The sequence below is a fragment of the Neophocaena asiaeorientalis genome, unplaced genomic scaffold (genome assembly GCF_003031525.2).
Source record: "Neophocaena asiaeorientalis asiaeorientalis breed wild unplaced genomic scaffold, Neophocaena_asiaeorientalis_V1.1 scaffold197, whole genome shotgun sequence".
NCBI lineage: Eukaryota > Metazoa > Chordata > Mammalia > Artiodactyla > Phocoenidae > Neophocaena > Neophocaena asiaeorientalis.
Window position 1 is genome coordinate 736,585 of NW_020174703.1, and position 24,678 is coordinate 761,262.

General features: G+C 38.9%; 1 pseudogene; it reads right to left on the reverse strand.

The window, feature by feature from the left end:
* LOC112409242 (ras-related protein Rab-28 pseudogene) overlaps nt 1-14,022 on the reverse strand; it is a 28,232-nt pseudogene extending 14,210 nt beyond the window's left edge.
* Between the last annotated feature and the right edge of the window lie 10,656 nt (nt 14,023-24,678).

The window sequence follows — 24,678 nt, forward strand, 5'->3', positions numbered from 1 at the left end:
CCATCAATCTACATTCTGGCCTGCTGAAAGGAGGAAGAGGTGTGGCACAAAGAAAGGAGTGCTTCTTGCCTTTAAGGCTATTTAGAGGTGTGGCACAAAGAAAGGAGTGCTTCTTGCCTTTAAGGCTATTTCTAGGTTGTCACACATAACATTTCCACTTACATCTCATTGATCAGAACTTAGTTATAAGGCCAGGACCCACAGCAAGGGGAGCTAGGAAATAAACCTATTGGCTACGCAGCAGTGTGCCCAGATAAAACTGGAATTTCTATCAAGGAAGAAGGGATGAGTGGATATGGGAATGGACCCTATCAATGACTGCTACATACACCTATAAAATAGGCTGTGTTTAAAAAATGAATTCTGTGGTCAAATAACCCTCAGAAATGCTAGGTTAAAAATAAGTTAAGCAGATCTCTTTAACACCAAGCTTCTCAAAGATGCTAATGCATATTGTGACAGTTTTAGAGTGGGATATACCATGTACAGTTCCCACTCTTTTATGACCTTAGAACTCTTGACTCATGGAGCACCTGTTGGGATGAATGGTCCACAAATATATATTCCTCAAATATACTTTGATGAAATGTTGCTGTAAACTGTAGAATCCAGGATAGGTAATTCTTATCTGTTCCCTGCTGCCAAGTACTGACGGCACAAAGTATTGTGCCTCCTCTGATTTACTTAACCTGATTTTATTCTATGTGTAAGTCAGGGATGGTGAAGCATACATAATGAGCAGGACTGTGGAACAATTTGCAAATATAAAGGATTATGGAAATGCCAAGTAATTGGACATTAAAGAGGAAACTCTTAAATTTCTGCCTAAAATATGTCAAGCAATTTTCCTGTAGATAATTCAGTGTTCTCTAATACCTCGATTAAGGGAGAGGGTGCTTTCAAATAGCACAATAATAATAGTTACAGTGAACCTTGGGTGCACTAGCTGGGCTACCCACCCTGGACTGAGGACGCTCCCATGGTCCTGACCAGGCACATCCAGTATGTCTTTAAATTTACCCTGACTATCGCACTCTTTGTCTAGTCCATTTATTCTCTCAGTCTTTTACATGACTGTTTTACAATGTCTTCTCTCACCTCTACGTTCCAGCTCCTCCTTCCTCACCTTCTCTTTCTGCATATGGATCTGTTTCCTATCTCACTGCACACTCAGAAGCACTCGGAGGGAACTTCCACACACTTCCCCTCATCCACCTGCCTAGCAGCCTTTGTATCTGCGTACTTTATTTTCTCACCTCTTACACGGAAGAACTACACACATCTCATTCTAACGTCAATCCCTCCCCTTGGGCACTAGAGTTCATCCCTCTTGTCCACTCAAGGGCATTACCTCTGCGATTATTACCAGTGTCTCCTACATTGCTAATTCTTTTCTCTTTTCTGAGCTGCCCCCAATAACATGCAAACCTGCTTTTCCCCACATCTTAAAAAAAGAAAAGGAGAAAAAGAAATATTTGCTCTTGAGACTTCCCTGGTCGTCCAGTGGTTAAGACTGTGCGCTTCCAATGGAGGGGGCCCGGTTTTGATCCTTGGCTAGGGAACTAGATCCTGCATGCCACAACCAAGAGCCCACGTACTGCAACTAAAAGAGCCCGCGTGCCGCAGCTAAGACCCAACATAGCCACATAAATAAATAAATAAATATTCTTTAAAAGAAGAAATATTTGCTCTTGACTCCATTTTTCTGCTCCAGTTTGTAATAAGCTCCTTGCTGCCTCCAAGTTTTCTCGTCTCTTCACATTTAACCTCTCCAGTCAGACTTTCCCCCCACGACCACTACTCTGAAACTGCTCTTGTCTAGGTCCCCCATGATTGTCATGCTGCTAAAACCAATGGCCGATTCAATTCTCGGGACTTATTCTTTTTACTCAGATAGCAGCGTTTGGTGCAGTAGATTGCTCCCTTCCTCATACACTTTTTTCATTTGGCTTTCAGTACGTTGCTCTCTTCTGGTTTTCCTCCTTACCTCACTGGGCATTTTGCTCATTGAAAAATATAATACATTAGTCATTCAACATACCAGAATGGGATCTCAATCTAAAGTCTTTTGGGAGTTTCAAAAAGATTTCAAACCCAAAATGGAGTAACACAGAACAGGTTACTTGGACTCTCTGAGTTAGTTTCTTCAGGTAACATGTAGAAGGGTTTGAACTGCATGGTCTTGAAGATATCTTGCACTGCCCTGATTCTTGGGAAGTATTATAGGGTCTAAAGTATCCCAGATAATCGCTTCTCGGCCTCTTGGCTAAGATCAAGTGTAAAGTATCCCAGATAAAGAGACAAAGTACCCAATGTTGTAGTGTACAATCCATTCTAACCATATTGGGGCTTTAAGTTAATTTCATAGCTTTTCTCAGCCCTGGTCATCTCATCTGTTCCATGGGAAATAATAACATTTTTTCTTTCTAAAAAATGGTTATAAGTATCAAAACAAATGAAATTCTATGTATGAATTTACTTCAAGAATGCTGCAGTGCTATGTGACAAGAAAGGGGATGGTTACTTCCAGTCTTAGAATCAAAGAGGCAAATTCAAAACACAGGGGAATATTTCACTGTACAAATTTTATGATGTGAAGTTCATTCCCTCTACCAGTCTTCTGCATCACAGAAAATGGCAAGTTCATCCTTCCAGCTGCTCAGGCCAACCCAACATTGGGATGATGTACTTTTTTTCTGTTGCTCTTAACAGCCAACTCAATCAGAAAATACTTTCATTTGTTCCTTCAAAATCTGTGTGCAATCCAACTACTTCTCACCACTCTCACCGCAACTTGCCCCCACCTTTCTGATACGTACCACAATCATCTTTCACCAGGATTGTTGCAGTAGCTTCCTGGTCTCTGGCTTTTGTCCTTACCCCAGGTAGTCTATTCTCTACACATCAGCCAGAGTGGTCCTGTTAAAGCAGATTGGAGATGATGTTACTTCTGTGCTCAAAATCCCCCATAGGCTTTCAATTTCACTCAAAGTAAAAGTGGAAATCCTCACAATGGCCCACAAGAGCACACATCACTCTTCCTTACCTCTTTGAACTCATCTCCTACTGTCCACCTCTTCCTTCATAAGGCTCCAGACACACTAACCTTTACGCAGTCTGTTTCTTCTGCCAGAAACACCCTTTACTCAAATTTCTACATGATTAATTCCCTCCCCTCCATTTTTTTTCCTCAAATGTCATTTTCTCAATAAGATCGACCCTACTCTCCCTATTTAAATTTGCAAACCGTTCTACTACTGTGACTCTTCTAGTCCCCTTCCCTGGTTTATATTTTTCTGTATCATTGTGACCCTCTAACATACTACGCCATGTACTTATTTATTATATTTATAGTTTATTGTCCCTATCCCTTTACCAGTTCAGTGATGTGGGGATTTTTGTCCATTTTTTCCCCCCCACTAATGGATTCCAAGCACCCAAGATCATACCTGGCATTATGTGTTCAGTATTTCTCAGATATTAAAGGATTGAGTTATGAAGGCAATACTACTAAGTGGGTATTATATCTCTTTGCCGCTACATAAACTGAGGTGTGGAAAGGCCAATAACTTCTCTAACACCACTCAGTGAGGAAACTGCATAGCCTGGATTCAGGCCACAATCTTTGCATTGTACCACTACAGTCTCCTCGTTTAGTATGTTTTCTGATTGCTATGTCCAAAGCCACAGGATGAGAATGTTTCAAAAGCAGGGGATTGTCAGTGGGCTCAAAAGCTTTCAGAAATGTCATAAAGAAGGAAGAGTGAGGGGGAAAAAAGGCTATAGTTCTTTGTAACTCGGTGATAATGACCTAAAAGCTTTGCAAAAGCTATTTCAGTAGCAGTGGAGCCAAAGCCAGAGAGCAATGGATGAGGGAGTAAATGGACTGTAAGTAACACATCTCTTTTTTAGGATGAGTAAGACTTGAGCATATTTATAGGAGAGGGAAAAGAGATAAAGACAGGTGAAATTATAGGTATGAATATAGAGTTAAATAGAAGGAATTTCTTTCTAGGAAGGGTCAACTCAGTGGGTAAAATGATGCATCAACATCCATGGAATTTCCTGGCTGTGTTGTTTTGGCTGTATTGTGAGGCATGGGGCCTGTGGGAAAGCAGGTGTTAAATAATCCCTCAACTTCACTTCTCCTTGTCCCTTGAAAGAAACTCTTCCCATTTTTCTCAGCTAGTTGCCACTTTCTTCAATTCTCCTACCTCAGTTCCAGATATTACTGTCCTCTCCCTCCTAAGCAGATGAACTAAACACATTGATTATTATTTTGGAGAGAAAAGACAGACTACCAGGTACGAGCTCTCTCAACTCATCTCCTGACTTCCGATCTCACTTGCATCATCACTGACTTTACCTTCTTCCCTCTTCTCTCAATAGAAAGGCATCTCTGTTTTCCCCCAAGTTTCAAATGTAAGCCTAGAATCATTATATATCCTTAAAGACCATCTTCATCAATTTTTCTTTTGTTCTAAAACTCTATTCACCAAGTTCTTTATAAACAAGATCTCCTATATATAGAATATTCTCTCTAGACATCCACTTTCCTGAATTTCCAACCACAGTGTAAAATAGTTTACACAAAAAAGGATATGTTTAACTTCTACTGCACTGAGCATTGTTTTTGACATTGGGAAATCGTAAGATGAATAACTTCAGGCAAATAGACTGAGGAAGATAGACGCATAAACAGTTTATAATACCATGTACTAAGTGTAACAATGCAGATTTTTCACAGTAAAATGGACATCTCTTCCCATGGGATGCTCTTCCTATAATTCGTTTTTGAGTGACATAGATTGTTTTTATTCTTCTAAGCTCTTTGAGTTGGGTTTCTGTGGCTTGGAGAAAAGGAATACTGATTAATGGACTCAAGTTAACTGGTGACAGGAAAGGCTTCCAGGAAAGCTTTGTGGAAGAAGTAATGTGTGAAGTGAGTAAGAATTAAAAGAGTAAGCAGGCTGTAATCAGGAAGTGAGGGGACAAAGGTGAGTGTGAGGAGGCAGTCAGGGTAGGGAACGGCACCAGCAGAACTCTGAACGTAGACGCAGCTTAGTGCGGGTATAGGAAAGTGTCAGCTGGTGTTTCTGGAGAGGGAGGTACATGGCAGGGAACAGCAGGTAAAAGACTGGAGAAATGTCCACGGATCGGAAAATGGAAGAGCTCAGTAAGCCACGTGAACAACTTTAACATTGTCTTTAGGCAGTGGGGAACTGAGCAGGAGAGTCCCATGACCAAGTTTGTAACTGTGGAGGACAGACATGAGCCTTGGAACATAGCATCATCAATCTCTAACCCATTTTCTGATTGCCTGTTCCCTTAAACTTCCTTTTGCTTTAATTTCTTTCTTTTTAAATTAGATAGCATTTGTGGCTTGCTGCTGCTTAAAGGTGGTGACCTTTCTTCTCCCTCCCCCTCAACATTTCATATCAATATTTTAAGTCATATTCATGGAGCTTTTTATTTGTAATTGGAAGAGGAGAAAAAAAAAACTTGGGATGAGAGGAAAGACTGAATAGAAGGAAAATGAAACAGGGTAGAGGGTATTTGTCCCCCTCCATTTCCCTTAGACTGAATTTGAGCCCCATTTTGAGAGTGAAAGGCATAACCAGAGTGCTGGACCTAGGTAGAAGACATTTTGTTCAAGATGGTTGGGACCTGTAGTGGCGTAATCAAAAAGTTTTCTAAAATACAGAATAAAAATCTTGAAAAAGTATAAGCACCTTGCTTTCTATTTTAACCTAAATAAATATACTGTACACAAAAATGATTTGTCAGTCTTTTGATTTAGGACCAGTATCTAATTATTTGCACTGATTAGAATTTCTTTTTGTCTTTTTTCCCTTTAAATCACAGCCTCAATTTGTCACATTTAAGTTTCTTTAAAGTGGAGTAAAAGTTAAATTAATTGTGAAGCAACCTGAGAATAGAATTCTTCTAGATTATCTCCAGTCTTTTACAGTTGCTTCCATAGGTCTCGTTTGATAGCAATATTTGGAGCAACTTCCCTTTGGAGGGAAGTGGGTATGCTATGAAAGGGCAGCATGGGGGATCTTGGCGGTGACGGAAATGTTCTGTGTTGTGATTGCTTTAATGTCCATGTACTGGTTGTGATATTGCACTATAGTTTTTCAAGATGTTACCATTAGGGGAGATTGCTAAAGGGTACACAGGATCTCTCTGTATTATTTCTTACAACTGCATGTGAGGCGAAAATTATCTTAAAATAAAAATTTAATTAAAAAATATTGAGCACCTGTTATGTGCCAGGCACTATTATAGATACAGAAGATACTACAGTAAATGAAACATAAAAATCTCTTCACTGATAGAGCATACATTCTAATGGAGGAGAAATTCTAGTGGGTGAGCCCACTTTTGCCCAATGTTCTGACTTGGCATGGAACTCAGTGCCATTCTGTAGATTGTAAACATGGAAACCTTAGAGTAATTCAGACAGAGTATCTTTGATATGGTCATTGACAAGGCACTTTCTCGTGGCAGATGAGGAAGTTGTTCCAAGTTACTTTGCAGGTAGCAGATGTGGCTGAGTGGGAGCCCAAGCAAGAGAGAAAGAACATGGGTGGTGGTTTGTAATGACTCTAGCTGACTTACTGGCTTTGGGAACATTAAAAAAACAAAAAAACAAGAAAAAACTTTGAGGAGGAAGCTGAGGATCTGTTGCTATCACATGGAAGGCTATTGAAACAATTGACATTTGAGCTGTATTTTCTGCCTTGGTCAAAAGCATCATTATCTACGTTGTCCTTCAAGCAGAGAAATCTTAATGTCCTACTTGTCTCTTCTCTCTCCCTGACACTCTATACCTAATCTGTCCACCCAGGATCTCCACCTCCTCACTTTCTCTTCAATCAATTTTTTTCTTTCTATACTTCCAATACAAGTTAGATTATTATGGTCTCTTGGATGACTCCTCAGTATTTATTCAGTAGTTTCATTGGTTATCCAAAATCTCACCATCATGATTTATATTGTTTTCCAACTTACCTTTTAAAATAAAAATTTCAACATGTCACACTTCTGCTTAACATTAGTTCCAAGTCCAAACTCTATAGATTGGCTTACAAAATACTTCAGTATTTAACCCTATCATACATTTCAAAACTGTATCCTAAGCTGTCCCCATAATACACCCTGTCCTACTCATTGCTGACTTCCTTATCATTCCTAAATACCCTGCTTGTCTTTGCATATGCTTTTTTCACCATCTGAAGTTTCTACCCTGTCATTCTGCCCAAACTTCAACTGATGATTTATCATCTACTCTAACATAATCTCTTTTCTGGAACCTTCACTAAAATCCTCTCTTCTCAAAGAACGGATTCTCTCTTTTACCACCGTAACAGTTTTCTATACACCTGCAGTACAGCATTTGCCACATTGACTTTCAGTCATTTCTTGCTAAATACCTCTCTACTACTAGTCCTGCTCCTAGGTAATATAGGAAGAACTGGGAAATTTTCAGCAGATAGATCCCTTCCTGTACTTATCTTGGGAAGGAATTTTTGTCCTTGTGCATTTCTCCTTTTCTGCTTATGTATTCCCAATCCTTAGATGTTAGATGGTCCAGTTTCTCTTGGAAGTGTAGAGGAGGAATAATTTCCCCCTACCCTTCTAGTTTCTTTGGCTGTTCTATTTTCTTTATCTTTTTCTTTGGCTGTGTTGGGTCTTAGTTGTGGCATGTGGGATCTCTTGTTGTGGCGTGGGCTCTTTGTTGCGGTGCATGAGTTTCTCTCTAGTTGTGGAGTGTAGGTTTTCTCTCTCTAGTTGTGGCACATGGGCTCCAGGGGTGCGAGCTCAGTAGTTGTGCTGCGTGGGCTTAGTTGACCCGTGGCATGTGGGATCTTAGCTCCCTGACCAGGGATCAAACCCATATCCCTTGCATTGAAAGGAGGATTCTTTATCCCTGGACACCAGGGAAGTCCCCTCTTTGGCTGTTCTAATAATCAAATTAACATAAGACAGATTAGCAGGATAAAAATTAATTACATACATTCGTGGCCCCCATAAGAATGTGAGACCCAAAACCAGTCAAGCAATTGACACCTCTATGCTATTCTAAGCTAAGGAGAAGGACATGGGGAGCTGGGGCTTCAAATGAGAGGAAGACACTTCACTCAAGGGGAGATGGGAAGAGCAAAGGTTTGCTAAACAAATGTTTGCCATACCATGTAGAGAAGTCTTTCTGATGTAAAAAGAAGTTAATTTTGGTAATAGCTCTCTTCCTGGTACAGCCTCCCTGTATAAATTCTTTTAGGCAGTTAAAGGGGAGGTAAAAAGAACAATTTTCTGGATCTTCCGTTTCTCAAAAATACCTAGTCCCAAATGATCCTCATACCACATATACACATTTTGAAGTGGCAAATTTTGCTCCCTACAGAAGCAAAACAAGATCAAACCCAGCAGCACCCACCTTCCCCCAGCTCCCTAACTCCTTGGTGACTGGGCCCTTCTTTAGCACCCAAGAATGTGCCTTTGTGTCACCCAGATCCATACTGATCTGCTTGAAAAAATCATCACTGTCTTATTTGCCTCATTTGTTACTTCTGTTGACCTTGTGCTAAGGACAACAACAGTTATCCCAAGCATGTCCATACTTGAACCTTTGATTCAGGGAGATTTGTGTTAATCCAGGTATCACTGTGCTATGAATACTGTCTCAGAGATCACCAGTTTTTAAAAACTACTTGTACAAATGACACTACTTAGCTTGAGATCTCTGTCTATAAATTTGGTTGTCATCTATACTGTGCTTTGAGTTTCTTTAACATGGAAAATGTATAATGCTCTTATTTATCTACATCCTTTCTACATCTACCAAGTAGATGCTACGTTGCCATGCTGATATATTCAAAGCATTCAGAGCCATACAGACCTTTACATTACTCTGCAAAATAATTATCAGAGCTTCTTACATTTGCCAGTGCTTTCGTGGTGATACATGGATAGCAGTGGATATCAAGGTCCAAAGAAGGACAGTTAGAGTGCCCTGAGAAATACTTCATGTTTTTATTAACACCTTAACTCACCTATCCCACATTTATTTCAGGCCTTCTACTAAATTATTGTGAATATTATTATTTTGGGTCATACACCATAGTCACATGCACGCGTGCGCACACACACACACACACACATGCACAAAGTGATGGTATATATATTTCTATTGTTCTCCTGAAGAGCCCCAGTATTATGCATATTATTTCACACTTAAAACACTTAACATCACTAAATTGAAAACAGAAGAAGCAGGGGAGGGAACAGAAGGTGATAAATGAAGAGGAGGAGGGAGAGTGGGAAGGCAGTGTGCAGCAGGAAGAGGCAAGGCATATGGGGAAACAGGGATATGTCAAGTTCATAGAAAATAGCAAGCCAATCCCTGATTGATGACATGCATTTGCTGAGTCTCTCATGGTGCTTCAATTTAAGGGGTGCTGTTACTGAGCAAGGGGACTGTCTCACAGTGGCAGAGACCTTTGTATCTATAGCAGCCATTGATATAAAATTACAGACCTAGAAGTGTTCTTTAAAGACTGGAACACAGTATATGGCTTCCTTATCTTTTATTCTTTCTATTCATATTTGGGAGGAAATTCCATCCTTTTTGTCTCAGGTTCCCTGAAGGGCAGATTCATACACCTGCAGTTTCTAAAAGGTGTCTGATTATAATCACCATATAAATCCAAAATCCCTACACTCAACCAACAGAAAAAAACAGTTCAGAGAGCAAATATTCAGAGCCTACCCAACTGCACACTCAGTGGACTTTGTGACTCTTGGACGGCAGACCATGCAGATGTGCTCAGTGCAAAGAGGGGCTTTGCAGTGACACAGACCTGATTGCAATTCTGGATGTGAAATAATGTGATCTTTGTAAAATTACTTAACTTTTCCAAGTCTCTATGTCTTCAACAAGATAACTGTGAGGACTAATTGAAAAAGGGATGTGTCAGCATTAATACCTGGCATAGCAAGTCCTGTAAATGTAAGTTTCTTTTTTCTTTATATCCATCTTAGCTGACCACCATTTGAGAAGCTCAATTTGGACAGAAATCTACTCCCTAAGATTCTGACTTGTCTAAACACCTCTGTAGACAGGGCAGCCTCTGCCAGCCATCATAGTCAGCAGCAGGAGGCATCTTGGGCAGGAAGCTGTCTTAGTGAAGGAGGTGGCTTCGTTGATATGATATCTTCAGGAGTAGCTATCACAAGGAGCTATTGCAGGGAAGGGAGAAAACCAAAGGGTTATTGTAGAAAGAACTGTGTTGATATCCTAATATGCAGGCATTACATGTAGGCTGACAGAGTAGCTGGAGACAGTTCTAAAGCCAGCCTGGAGGTTTAGTGTCATGGCAGAAGAAATACTATTTTGTACTGCTTATTAGGGTCCTGAATTTACCTAAGGCTAAAACAAACCAGAAGACTTCTCCTGCATAACAGGTTACTGGCACTGGTCAATTTTGCCCCACATAATGCCTTACTCCAGCGTGATTTCATGTGGATTGCTAAAGACTTAACATCTTTTTTTTTTTAACATCTTTATTGGAGTATAATTGCTTTACAGTGGTGTGTTAGTTTCTGCTTTATAACACAGTGAATCAGTTATACATATACATATGTTCCCATATCTCTTCCTTCTTGCGTCTCCCTCCCTCCCACCCTCCCTATCCCACCCCTCTAGGTGGTCACAAAGCACCGATCTGATCTTCCTGTGCTATGCGGCTGCTTCCCACTAGCTATCTATTTTACGTTTGGTAGTGTATATATGTCTATGCCACTCTCTCACTTCGTCACAGCTTACCCTTCCCCCTCCCCAAGACTTAACATCTTAACAGTATGAAAGAATCCCAAAAGGTTTTCAAGCCTCCTTTTGGAAGTATGCCATAACCTTGGTCAGAAAATATTTCCTAAATATCTGTACTGTTTGCTATTGTGTGGCTGGTGTCCTTAGGAATCACTAAGGTTTTGGAGCAAGAAATTCTAAATATGATCCTAAGAAGACATATCTGAACTCTGTCTGATAATGAAATGAAATCATGGGAAAGTAAGCCTTGAAGGATGGGCACATTTGAGTAGAGAAAAATGGGCAGGCCAATCTTAGTTGAAAAATGAACAAACTCATGACAATGGGGATGATCTTGGCTTATTCAAAGTTTAAAGACCAGGTAGTGAGGCTTCAGCTGCAAGTGAAGAGGCAGGAGAAATCTCTGTGAGAAGACCTCAGTGCCTACAAACTTTTCAGCCCCTTAAAAATATGTGTTTTCAAGCACTAAACAACTTATACCTGCATCCCAAGAAATCAGAAAACAGTTAAGTGTTCAGACTATTTCCAGTCAATGCTTTAGTGGTCACTCCTCATGGGAAAAGCACAAAGACCTTAGAGGACATTCAACTTGAAGCTTCTTACTGGTTTTTTGTTAACAACAGGATTTGTGAGTTACTGGGAACCCCTCTGAGGTTGGTGATACTGTGTCTCAGAATGTCCTGGATGGAAAAAGGGGACTTGACAGATTTCTGCTTTCATGTAAGAATTATTTGTTTTTTGTACTTGACACTACTTTGAAGGTATTGAGGAACAGCAAAAACAGCACCTTGCAAGGACAGTGAGATATCAATTACTTTTAATTACTCCCCAGCTCTCTCCCTTAATTACCTATTATGTTAGCTGGGATTTATTGCAGAATAATAATAGTGATGCGTTGCATTTACACAGTTCCGTTCTGCAAGGAGTACAAAGCACTTTATAGATATGACTTCACTATTAATGTAAAGAATAAAAATGTGGAAAAATACTTCTATGAATAAGGAAACTGTAAAGTAGCTGTATTCCCATTTTTCAGGTAGCACATAGTCTAGTTTACAGTAACAGCCAAATTTGAGGGATCCTGATAATAAACCTGCCCCTCTATATTTTACATGTTTATTTATCTTACATGGCTCTCATGTTTGCTGATTAAAAACTACTTTCCATAATATATAAAATAAGAATATCAAAAGATATTAAATAATAACAATCCTACCAGAAGTACAATACTCTGCTCACTCTAAGATTTAAGAAATGGATATTGACTTTTTTTTAGTCTAAAAAAATCTTTGTATAGTAGTAAAATATTTTGAAGATGCCAAAAAGATAGATCTTGCAATTTTTAGGCCTGTTGATTGTAAAATACATAATTAGAAATTTACTATTAATTTTGTTGGGATATTTATTATTTTGTCCATTATCCTAAAAATTATATAAGTGAGGGTAGCTCTAATTAACCTCATTCTGTAAATGCAGAATATTATTCACTCAGTCTGCATTTAATGTACTTATATCCCTCTTGCTTCAGACCTTGTAACCCTATTGCTTCTCAAAGGTTTGCCTCCCAATGTTGAGAACAAGTGGCCTAAGTTTTAAAACCAGTGTTTTCAGGAACAGTTGCTCATACACAGAATAATTATGTTGGACTTAAAATGAAGAGCTGAAGTACATCACTCAGCATTCAAGAGCTCCTCCATGCTTGGTGAGCTACCCTTCAGGGTTAAAACTACTTATACATTAAAACAATGGCATTTACATGCTTCAGAGGTTTTCTTTCCCCTTATCTTGTCTGTTAGAATTAATAAGTTAGAAGCATACAGCTCAGAATGGAGGCTTGATTGCATGCCTTTTGCTAAGGATCTGAGACGTGAGGAGACTGCACTTTGAGATACAGAGTAAGCACCTTTTGGACCTGAAACTGCCTTGCATAGTTTCCATTTTTATATCCTATTACTTGTATTTAAATACATTCTATTGCTTATAGAGATATACTAAAAATTGTAAGGTTTTTACATCTAGGCTAGAGATGGTAATGAAAACTAAGTGTTTTTAATTTGTCTTCTTTGAATAGTAAATTATGCCACAAAAGATCAAAAAGCATTAGTATTATCTTCTTTTAGAATTTTGTTTAGTAGTCTTCATCTCTGGTTGTTGTAGATACTCCTAGAAAACAAGTCAATGGAAAAAGGCAATGGAATTTTGATCAGGAGGCATTTATTCTTAATTCCAGTTTAGGTTTTACCTTATATTGTTTTGAGATAGAATTACTATACATAGCAAAAAAAAATTTGTTTAGCATCTTTCTTTTCAGGAAATTGAAAGGTTAGAAGCAACATTTTATTTATCAGGTAGGATATTGAGAAGGAAATTCTAAATCAGTGATTGCCTCTGAATCAGTTACTTGATTATATTAATTATCTCTTATGCCTTGGTTCTCTATTTACAGAATGAGGTTAATTATAGCTACCCTCACTTATCCCATAGGATTTTTTGGGAGAATGGATGGAATAATAAATATACCAGTATATATAAAGTGAGATATTCAAAATACAAAGTATAACACTATAACACTTTTTTAGTACAGGAATGTATTACAAAAATAAGAATTTTTATTTAAAATGAGAATATTTGCTATAAAAGAAAGATCCTCAGAATTGAATGGAAAGAGAGTAAGTGGATGGAGAGGGCGGAGATGAAAAAGGATAACAGGGAAGGAAGGGAATTAGATGATTCCAACAAGAAAAAGAATTTAAGGTCTCTGATGTGTCATTTAATTGGAGAGAATTGCAGTGTTGGGTTTGGGCTTTGAGAATGACAGGGCAAGGGGGCCCTCGATCTCTGTGTCCCATGGAATTCTGAACGGCGGGGATAGGGTAAACATTACTGGGATCTAAAGTGGGTATGTCTAAAGCTGAGGTTATTGGCTGCCCCCATCCACTAGCTTCTGCTCCATTGTTTCTCTAAGTTGTTCAACAAGATGATAATTCCACTCTAAACCCAGAAGTGAAAGCTTTAGTCATTGCTCCCTTTTCACTCTTCTTTATCCTCCATATCAAAGGAGTCTTCAGATGCCATCAGATTTCCCCCGGTACAATGTTGCTTCCAATTCTCTCTGCGTCTTGACTCTCAGTGCTGCGCTGTAGTCCTGCTGCTCTCATCTTATACCTGGTCTCTAAGTCTCCAGTCATTCCCGTTTCTGATAGAGAATACAACAGACCAATCACTCCTCTTACAGAATTACTATCATGAGGTCAGCTGTCTCTTCATGAATCTTTGGTGAATCCTCACTTGCTACTGAATGAAGTTTAGACCCTTTAGTCTACTCTACTTGAAATTGCCAAACGTCCAAATCCACTTTTCCAAACTCACTATTTATACTCTAATCACACTGACCTCACACCATCTCCCTTAATACTTCAGAGGCTTTATTCCAGCTATACCTCTGCCCTTGGAACTTCTACTCTCTAACATTTTTTTCATTTCAGTCAGTGTTTCAAAGTTCCTTTCAAATTCCGACATTGGTGTGCTGGAGCCTGAATCAAGTGTTCTCATTTCTTCTCAACTCTGTGTTCAGTGACATCTCATTAGTGGTCTGAAATCAGCCATGGTGGGAATATTTACACAATAGTGATTGGCAAATAGTACCCCTCCCCAACCAGAACCAGTTTTAAACCAGCACATCACTGCTACTACCTCTAAATCTTTGATTGTTCCCACTGACTTACTTTTTGTATCACTCATTTGAACCCTTCTTTATGTACTGAAATAAATACTTTTAAAAATTGTTTAATTTATGGCTTGACTTTCCCACCTGATTGTCTTCCGAAGTTCATTGGGCAAGTCCCATGTTTTCCTTTATATCTTTGTCATCTGAAGAAAGATACTAAGTGAAAACGGAAGCATTAGTATACAACTCTTCTTGGCTTCTCTGTCTCTGAAGATTATTGCCTTTTATAAATTCAGAAATTATATCTTATTAATTTTTTTCTTTCTATCCATACAGTGCCTAGTGTGATGTCTCACTTATCATATGTATCCAAAACTTTATTTGAATCACCTCTGTATGCTCACGGTGAATGCTAAATAAATACTGACTTTTACCTGACAATGAAGAGCCATATTAAGATGTTTTTTTTTTACATTTTATTCCAAACATAAACCAAACTGAAGGTGTAATTTTATCTAATAATCTTATAATTTTAATACTGAGCCAGTGTCTCTGATGTTGATTAGAATTTGTAAGTATCCCACAGATATAATTGGGATGTTTGGTAGGTGAATAAAGGTACCAACTAGCTAACAAGTATTGAGCATTTACTATGTGCCAAACACTATGCTAAGACTTTTTACATATATTTTCTCATTTAGCCCCGACATCATATTTCTAGGTGAGTACCATTACTACACTCATTTTACAAATGAGGAACCTGGCTCCAGTATAGTTATGTGACTATACCAAATAGCACCAGCTTATTAAATGATGGGGTGGCTCCAAGTTATTCTGACTTCAGAATTCTCATCTTAACCACTATATACTTTAATTCCACATAAGAACAGCTCTTTAATGGTGGAATTGTATTATATTTTCAATGTTTGCCCATACCAAATCAGGAAAATTCTGAATATTGAACTGAATTTTTTGAACTAGTCTCTTAATAATACTTCTTTTGATTAGTGACGCTTTATTTTCATCCTACTCTACTATCCCATTTTAAGGTTAAAAAAATATTGTTGGTTAAGGCATCATTTAGGAGCCTCTAAAAACAATTTTTTAATGGAGAGCTTACTTTGTGCCTTAGTGCTATTCCAGGTGGTCTGGGAATTAAAAGGGGGTAGGGGAAGATATGATACCTTTCCTCAAAGACTTGATAAGCTACTTGAGAAATTGCAGTTAGCACACATGGAACAATTAGAAGACAGGTGGTAATCTCTATGGTACTAACTGATAGAATTTAAAAATTAGGAGGTATCAATAAAGGCAAAAAAATACAACAGCTTCAAAGAGAAAGTGGAAGAAAGTGAAGGTTGATTTTGGAGAGGGGCAGATGAGAGGATATAGTAAAGAGAGGAAAACAAGTGAATGTGCTGAGGCAGAAAATGAACATGATATATTTGGAGACTTATTGCTGAGGCTCTGAAATCTCTGAATACTACTGAGTTTTAATGCCATCAACTCTCAATATCATTTGTACATATCATAGAACTTCAAGGTCATGATGTATTTTATCCAGAAGAAACAATTGCCTCACTGACAAGAAAAGTCAAATTAAATGCAGTGTTTACATTTTTATTTTGTTATGCATGTAGGCTCCCAGTTACTCATAGCATTCATTTTCCTCTCCTTGCTCCTTGATCTTTTGATGGTGTCTGGCAACTGAAAGCATTGGGGCCTTTGACAGAAAGCACTGAAGCCTTTGACTGGGAACCTATCCTGCAGGCTTGAGACTGTTGTTTTTGAACAAGTTATTGTCCTTTTTTTTTTTTCCAAACTCAGTTTATTACCTGTGAGTCTGTGATCTCACACTGGAAAGACAGTTATTGTCTCCACAATGTTTTAAAGTCATTTTACCTTGTGATTCAGCAAGTGCCTGACCGCCCTTCTGCTCTTCTCCTGTTTGTCTTGTTTTGCTCCTAGACCAGATTCCCAGTTCACCCTCAGATTTGGTTAAAGGTAATAAGTGCTTCTCTATCTATCCTATGTAGTCCTTTCTCTGCCTTACCCTTGTTGGGTAAACAAATGTCCTAGTTTCATTTACAGTAACAGACTTTTGTAAAAGTGTTCTTCTGTGGAGCCAACGTAGGAGCACATTCACTGATCTGGAAGGGGTTGCTTTTCAGATCAGTGGGTTGCGTTTCTTATTAACACTCTGAGAGGTTGGGAGGAGAGTACAGTGAAAATCTTCTGTCCTCCTTCTCCTCATTCTGGAGTATTTCCCCTTTTTTTCCTGGTGCATTTTAATTCATATGGTAACCCAACCATAGCTATGGCCAGCACTCTTTCTTAGGTCTCAGATTTCTTCTTGTTCATTTTTAATTTGGGAGATAACTGTTTATCAGCCTCTGGTTGGATTTCCTCCCAAGTTCTCAGTACTGAATCTGGCTCTATAATAAATCTGAGTCAGTATCTCCTTAAAGAAATTTTATAATAGGAGATAAGCCCATTCAAGTTGTAACACTCTCTTAAGATTCTTCACAATGGGGGTTTCACCTACATGCTAGATGTAGCAGGTTCTTTTTGTTCCAAGTGGGGCTCTCCAGTTTTAGCTCAAAATGCATGTTGGGATGCATTTTCTTAGGTGTTGATGCCAAAAACTGGCCTCTGTACACTGGTGCTGAATTGAATCTCAGAGACAGAGTTCTGGGTGAAGTAGAAAAGAATAGCTTTATTGCTTTGACAGGCAAAGCGGGACACAGCAGGCTCCTGCCCTGAAAACTGTGTGTCCCAAACCAGGAGGATTTGGTGAGGAATTTTATAGCAGTAGTTCAAAGGTAGGGTTGTTGATAAGATTAGGGTGTGCGCAGGGCCTGTACTTCTTTAATCTGGCTGCAGGTAACCTCTTGATGAGCTTCTCTGGCTCCTCTTAATCTGGCCTTAGGTGGTCTTCTCTGGAATGAAGAATGCTGATATCTTCCATTTATTGGGGGGGTTTAGTTCTATAAAGAGCTCAAAAAATATTGATATGTGTATCCCTTGAGGTGGAACCAGGACCCTGCCCCAAGGCTGCGCTGTTGTTTCTTGGCTTCTCCTCCCTTGTCTCTGCATCCCCTCTCTTCCCTGATTAGCAACTGTTTGAATCTGCCCTTTGGAACTCAGGAGATGTCATGGAGGCTGGAGTCTGTTCCGTACAAGCAAGGAATGGGGCACACAGAAAGGCTTCCGTGCCCAAGAGATCCACAGGGTCCTGCTCGATTTTGGTATGAAACCTGAATCACCCTTACCGGGCTCACGGCAAAAAAGACATGCTGTTGCTGGCTTACTCATCTCTCAAGAACTCTTCCCTAGACAACATCTTCAAAATCCCTGAGAAATTAATTATAGGAGAGTTTCAGCTTTGGAAAGAGCCATGCTCTCCATTTTCCTTCATTATTTCTAAACCAACATGAGAATATAAGTAGAAACAGTGGGACCTCTTGATGACTATAAAAATATGATAGTGTGGGTGGAGTGCAGTTTTAGAGTTGATGAGCATAAGAAGTGTGCTGGTGTTTTAAAATGTACCTGAGACTTGTTTTAATCAGGCATAGTAAGATGCACAGACACAGAAATGACTGTCATGATGGAAGAAGTTTTTATACTCACAGACCCCTAGAAATATGAAGCATGGTGCTCTATGTAGGGCCACTTGGCAAAATAATAGAGCTGGTCAGGAGGCAAAGGGAAAGGAAGGCAATGTGGGCAAAAGCCTTTATTGTAGTTTCTGAGGGAGGGAAATGGTGAGGCAGGGTAAGCAGGTTTAGGATTGGCTAGTTTGAGTAATTTGGGTGTGCTCTGGGACAAGGAGGCTATCTCAGCCCTGGAGTAGATGGATAGTGGCCCTGAGTATAAGAGCTAGAGAGAGGAGGTAGTTGTGGGATATGGATTGGTTTGGATTGGTTTGGATTCCTTGGTTTGCATTTGAAAGGCACACTCCCCAGTAAATTGTCTGCTATCTCTAGGGATTAGCTAACCCTGGGAGGGGCAGTCTCTATGAGGGTCAGCAAAGCACCAAGATGTTAAAGCATAAGAATAAAAAGACATGCTTAATACAGCTGGTAAATATTAAAAAAAAATGGCTCTTGGAAAAACAACAAAACACAACCTGATTTGTAGCACTTGCTGAATTCCATAGGAGCTTGAGCAAGGCTATGACTTAATAAAATCCATTTTAAGGACAAATTCTCTGACATGGCTCTGCCGTGGGGCTGAGATAAGGGAGAAATTAGAGTTAAGGTGATATGCAGGGGGTCATGATGGCATCCCACTGTAATCAGCAGAGGCTCACCTTGGTGTTGGGGATGGATTTCAGTAATGATCAAAGTTTAGTATTTCCTCCCTATGTGTGATGACTTATGTTTATCCCCTGTGCAAACCACTAATGTATTTACAGTTGCATGTATAGTGATTAAATATTACGTAAAATAGATTAGAGAATGAAAGAATGGAGTTAAAATTTTCCTTAAGAATTTTAGGAAGTAAAGAATGGTTTGTGGAGAATTTTACTTTTCCCAGCTATAAAGTAAGAAAACAAACCAAACATTTCACTCTGAAGTATCTTTAAGCCATGCCATTTAGACCTTTTAAAATAAAATTTAAAATAATTTCACCTCTAATAATTCATTTCACATTTTTAACTATGCTTGTAAATGGAAATCTCAATATCTTCACAGACTCTTAAGTACCTCAATAGGAATTTTTTTTTGATTAAAAAAGAAGAAAAATCGATAAGGTTAATTTTCTGATAAAAATGGTATTTAACTAATGTTTGGAGACAATTTTCCATGGGTTTCTTACATTTCTGTACATCTTTTAGACAAAGGCCCTAACTGCCTTTTTTTCTATGTTTTCCAGAATATTTGTGCAGAACATAGACTTGGAAGATAGATATAGTGTTGCTACTGGAGCAAAGGTTGGTCAGGCTTATTGTCCATTATAAAAAAATTGGGTCCCTGAGCTTTTGCAACACAGCCCACTGTATTTATAAGCATCCATCTGGCCCTCTTTGTGTCACTTTGTGGGAATTGATGTTCAGGGAACCAGTACAAATACTGACTCTCTGGCTACTACAGTTGCTGTGAGTGGTACATTGCCCTTTGCTTCTGACCCAGGAATCTCATGTCTTCTACCAACATGCATGAAATTTTGGTAGGTTGACTTGTTAGCTTGCAGGCGGGGTATAATCTCAGACCCTCCACAGTTCTTAATACCTAGAGAAACTTGTACACATTTGTACCAGGGTACATTATAAGAATATTCAGAGCAGAATTGCTTGTGATATCCCCAAACTGGAAACAAACCAAATATCACAAAATAATACATCCTAATCAAAACAGACACAAGTAAACTATATTTTTAGAGATAAATACATTGGCAATAGTAGTATAAAGAAAAAGAAAAAAACGTATAATAAAAGTCATGGTAGTGGTTATCAACAATGGATAAAGAGAGGTAATTTCAAGAAAAAACTCACAGGGGACATCTACAAGGCCATCAGCACCCCATATCTTGACCTAGGTAGTAGATACATGGGTGTTTGCTTTGTATTTATTCACCATACTGTGTATTTGTGCTTAGTGTACTTTTTGTGAGAATGGTATTTCACTATAAGAATGGTTAAAAATTACTTTAGAAAGAATTCCTTAATCTATTATTCTTTGTATGAGATAACCCAACATAACTGCTCACTGTGAAAAATATAAAAGAAAAAAGGGAATTTTATATTAAAGATTAACTAAACCTTTACAGTCATTAACTGCCAAGTTTTTAATGCTTTGTTGAATAAGATTCCTTGAAATGCTACTCTTATAAATTTGCCAGACTATTAAGATGGAAATCAGAGTTTGTTTTGAGAATGATTTTTATGTGTTTTCTATAGTGTTTCACTTTTGAGAGTATGTACTGTGAATGTATACATAAGGAATACATCCCTTATGTACAGCGTAATTGCCTGTTTAAGGAAAAAATGGCCTATTAACAAAGTAAGTATTTGGAATTATTGATGCTGTCTCTGTGTGTTATGCTTTTGAAAGAATACAGAATATATGGCCATTTGATAAAATGCATGTAGTAGTTAAGAAAAATTTTGTTTTTCAACTCCCTTATGTTCATTGCTATGTATGAAATATTAATGTTTCTTTGATCTGCCAATGTATGCATCTCTAATATATCCCCTTTGCTGGTTGCAGTATTCCTTTCTGTTTATTAAAAAAATACAGAAAATATACTCTTTTCAATCTTAAATATTTTTAAAGGAAGAGCAGTTTTCTCCAATTTGTCATAAGATTTAAAAGAGAACAACAGAAGTAATAATTATGAGACTGATTTAGTGGTGTAGTATGTTGAATGGCTGAAACATTAGGGCTTTCTTTATGTTTTAAATAGTTTGAAATCTTTTCATCTTATACCTGCTGAAAATTATACTACAGTTTCACAGATCATTTATAGGAGGTGCTATGCTCTAGGGATGAGGAAATGAATGCCAAGCAAAAGAAGACATTAACACAAGGCTACTGCATTGAGAGTAGGATTCAAAACCAAGAAGTCAAGATTCAAACCCAAGTTCAAAGCTCTTTTCCACTAAATCACAAGTTCCCACTCCCACACCAAAGCCATCAGTACTTCAGGAAATTCTTCTATGGCTCCTGCTCCATTTTTTCCTTCCTCAGGCCCCCAATTTGTCTCCTTACACTAGTCCATTGACTTGAATTCACAGCTCTCTAATTTTAGTCTCAGTCCCTTTCTCTAGCTTGGGTGTATGAGGAGGGGAGAAGAATGAAAGATTTCTGGAGCCCTGAGGGCTGATTTTTCATTAGCATAAATATAAGCAGCGAGGACAACAGAGGACTCAGCAGCAAATGGCTCATAAGATCTCCTCTTGTTCAGTATATTCAGAAATGGAATTAATTTTAATACCGCATATTAGCAGTCATCTAATACATAGGTAATCTCCTTGCATTCCCTTCCAGGAAGCACAGATGCTGTTGATAGAATAAATGGAAGTCAGCCTGATCTAATGGAAAGTGTTTTTCCACTTTTTCCTAGGATAGGCATTTTGGTCTGAATTTTGCTGGCATGTACTTATAAGGCACTCAATAACTGTTAGCTCTATTAGGGTATGGCTGAGTAAATGGATCATGGTATAGTGGGGACAGTACTGGACTGGAAGTCAGAGAAATTGAAATCTGGTTCTTGGCTTTTTTGCTAACCAGTGGTGTGAGTATAAATAAATCACTGACTATCTTGATTTTAGTTTATTTATTTGTGTAAGCAAACAAACGAATGAATATGAGGATTTCTAAGATACTGTTAGCTAGTTCTCTGTTTCTCAGACTTTGTGAATGATGAATAATACTCATTATTTTCAACTATTCAAAGTAAAAAGATAATAACTATGTTTTATTTATTTATTTATTTAATTATTTTTTTTGCGATACGCGGGCCTCTCACTGTTGTGGCCTCTCCCGTTGCAGAGCACAGGCTTCCGGATGCACAGGCTCAGTGGCCATGGCTCACGGGCCCAGCCGCTCCGTGACATGTGGGATCTTCCTGGACAGGGGCACGAACCTGTGTCCCCTGCGTCAGCAGGCGGACTCTCAACCACTGCGCCACCAGGGAAGCCCAAAAACTATGTTTTAATTCAGTGATGTAAATAGGGTATATTCGTCACAAAGGCCAGTTACCTGATATTTTTATTGTACATAAAAATAACAGATACAATTTATAGAGCCCTTAGTATGTTTCAGATAATATATTAAGTACTTTACAAATACTACCTCATTTAATCCTTTATGAATTAGTTATTATCATAATTTTATAGATGATTGGACTCAGGCTTTGAGAGTTTGAGTAACTTGACCAAGTTCCAGAAGCTGCTCCGGATTGGTAAGACATGACTTCGAATCATTTCTGTGTTACTCCAGAGGCTGTGCTCATAACCACTGCACCTGAATGGAACCTGATAATACAGGATTATCAAGGGGAATTACTGGCTCAAGATAGGAGGGTTTAATTTTTTTTTAATTTTAAAGTTTATATGTAATTATGTTCTTTGTGCAAAATTCAAATAACACATGGCAAGATGTGAAATTTCCTCTTTACCCACCCTTCCACTCCTACTCTCCTTCCCAACAGCATAATTGCTGTCTATAGGCTAGTTTGGGAGGTGGTGTTAGTGACCAAGAGGAACACAAGGGACCCTTTGAAGTGATAGTTGTGTTCTGATTCTTAATCTGGTACTTGGTCACCCAGATGTGTCCATTTTTGTGAAAATATATCAGGCTGTACATTTATGGTTTGTATACTTTGTTTATGTACATAATATTCCAATAAAAAGCTTATCAAAGAAAACACCATATTGCATAAACATGCTGTACTATTAGTTGTCCAGGGCCTCTCTTTTGGGAAACTATGGCAAAAGCTCTATAAAAATTGAATTCTCTCTTTATTTCTTAAGGATTGATGATCCTACCCTATAATTTCTAGGATCCACTTTGGTGGCCTCCTACATACTCAGCAATCTCTGTACAATGTGTTTCTCCATGTGGGGCTGCCCACATTCTCAGAATACCTAACTTCAAACTGTGCTTAATTTTTAATCTTAGTTGAACTCAAATTTTAGATTTTCACAATGGATCTTGTCAGGAATAATACCTCTTCCCCATTCACCTGGTTTCCATGAGGAAGGATTTTTCTTAAAGTAGCATTATCTATCTATGTGAAACTCTGAGTGACAACTTTTGGTATATGTAGCCTAATACCTCCATTTTCATGTCTCTTAGGAGGCTGCATACTGACACAGAGCTCTTGTCCACAGTTAGCCATAGAGGTGCTCATTGTTTCTGCTCACCAACATCCAGTACTCTTCTCTGGACATATGGAAGGCTAAATTTACTGATGGGGCCATATTATCAGTTTTGGCCACTGGGTTGGGATTGACAGTCGTGTGATTCACTTTTGGAGCAGAGCATGTGATTGCCAGAAAAAGAGAGACTTTCCAGAACCCTGTCTTATCTTTCTACAGTAGCAACCAGCAGCATCTGAGATGGTAGTTGCTTCTTCAGTTTGGGCCCCAGAGAGAGGACCAGAACATAGAGCAGAGTCTCTTCTGACCTGTGATGGGCATGTTAAATGAGCAAAAAATATGCCTTTGTGGCTTCAAGCCACTGATAACTTGAAGTTACAGGCTCTGCTGATCTGCAGATCAGGAGTTAAACTTAGCAGCTGAGGCTCTGTCCATGGGCGTGAAGAGAATCATACGGTGCTGCCTGTATGGGTGGGTAAACCTAATTCTCAGGTTTAGGCTTCAGGAATTCATTTATTAAAAATTCAGAACTTGGGACTTCCCTGGTAGCACAGTGGTTAAGAATCCGCCTGCCAGTGCAGGAGTCACAGGTTCGAGCCCTGGTTCAGGAAGATCCCACATGCCGCGGAGCAACTAAGCCCATGCACCACAACTACTGAGCCTGTGCTCTAGAGCCTACGTGCCACAACTACTGAAGCCTGTGCACCTGGAGTCCGTGCACCGCAACAAGAGAAGCCACCACAATGAGAAGCCTGCACACTGTGAATAGTAGCCCCAGCTCACTGCAACTAGAGAAGGTCTACGCACAGCAACGAAGACCCAACACAGCCAAAAATAAATAAATAAATAAATAAATAAACAAATAATAAATAAATAAATAATTCAGAACTTTATTTTAAGGCTATATCCTTCCATACCAATGTAATATGTGTTAGAGATTTTTAAAAATGTCTCTCGGGCTTCCCTGGTGGTGCAGTGGTTGAGAGTCCACTTGCCGATGCAGGGGACACGGGTTTGTGCCCTGGTCCAGAAAGATCCCACATGCCGCGGAGCGGCTAGGCCCGTGAGCCATGGCCACTGAGCCTGTGCGTCTGGAGCCTGTGCTCCGCAATGGGAGAGGCCACTACAGTGAGAGGCCCGTGTACCGCCAAAAAAAAAAAAAAAAAATCTCTCGTTTACCTTGCTCCTTTGCCTAAATTGTTGGTTTAGAAATTGTATAGTGTAGAGGAACATTGTTTACTAGACCTCTTCCCTTCTAACTCCATCAGGTTCCTAAAGGGGGCCAGGTGACCTAGAAAGGAACTGAAGAGGTAGGTAGAGGCAAGATCATGCATGGTCCTCTGGGTA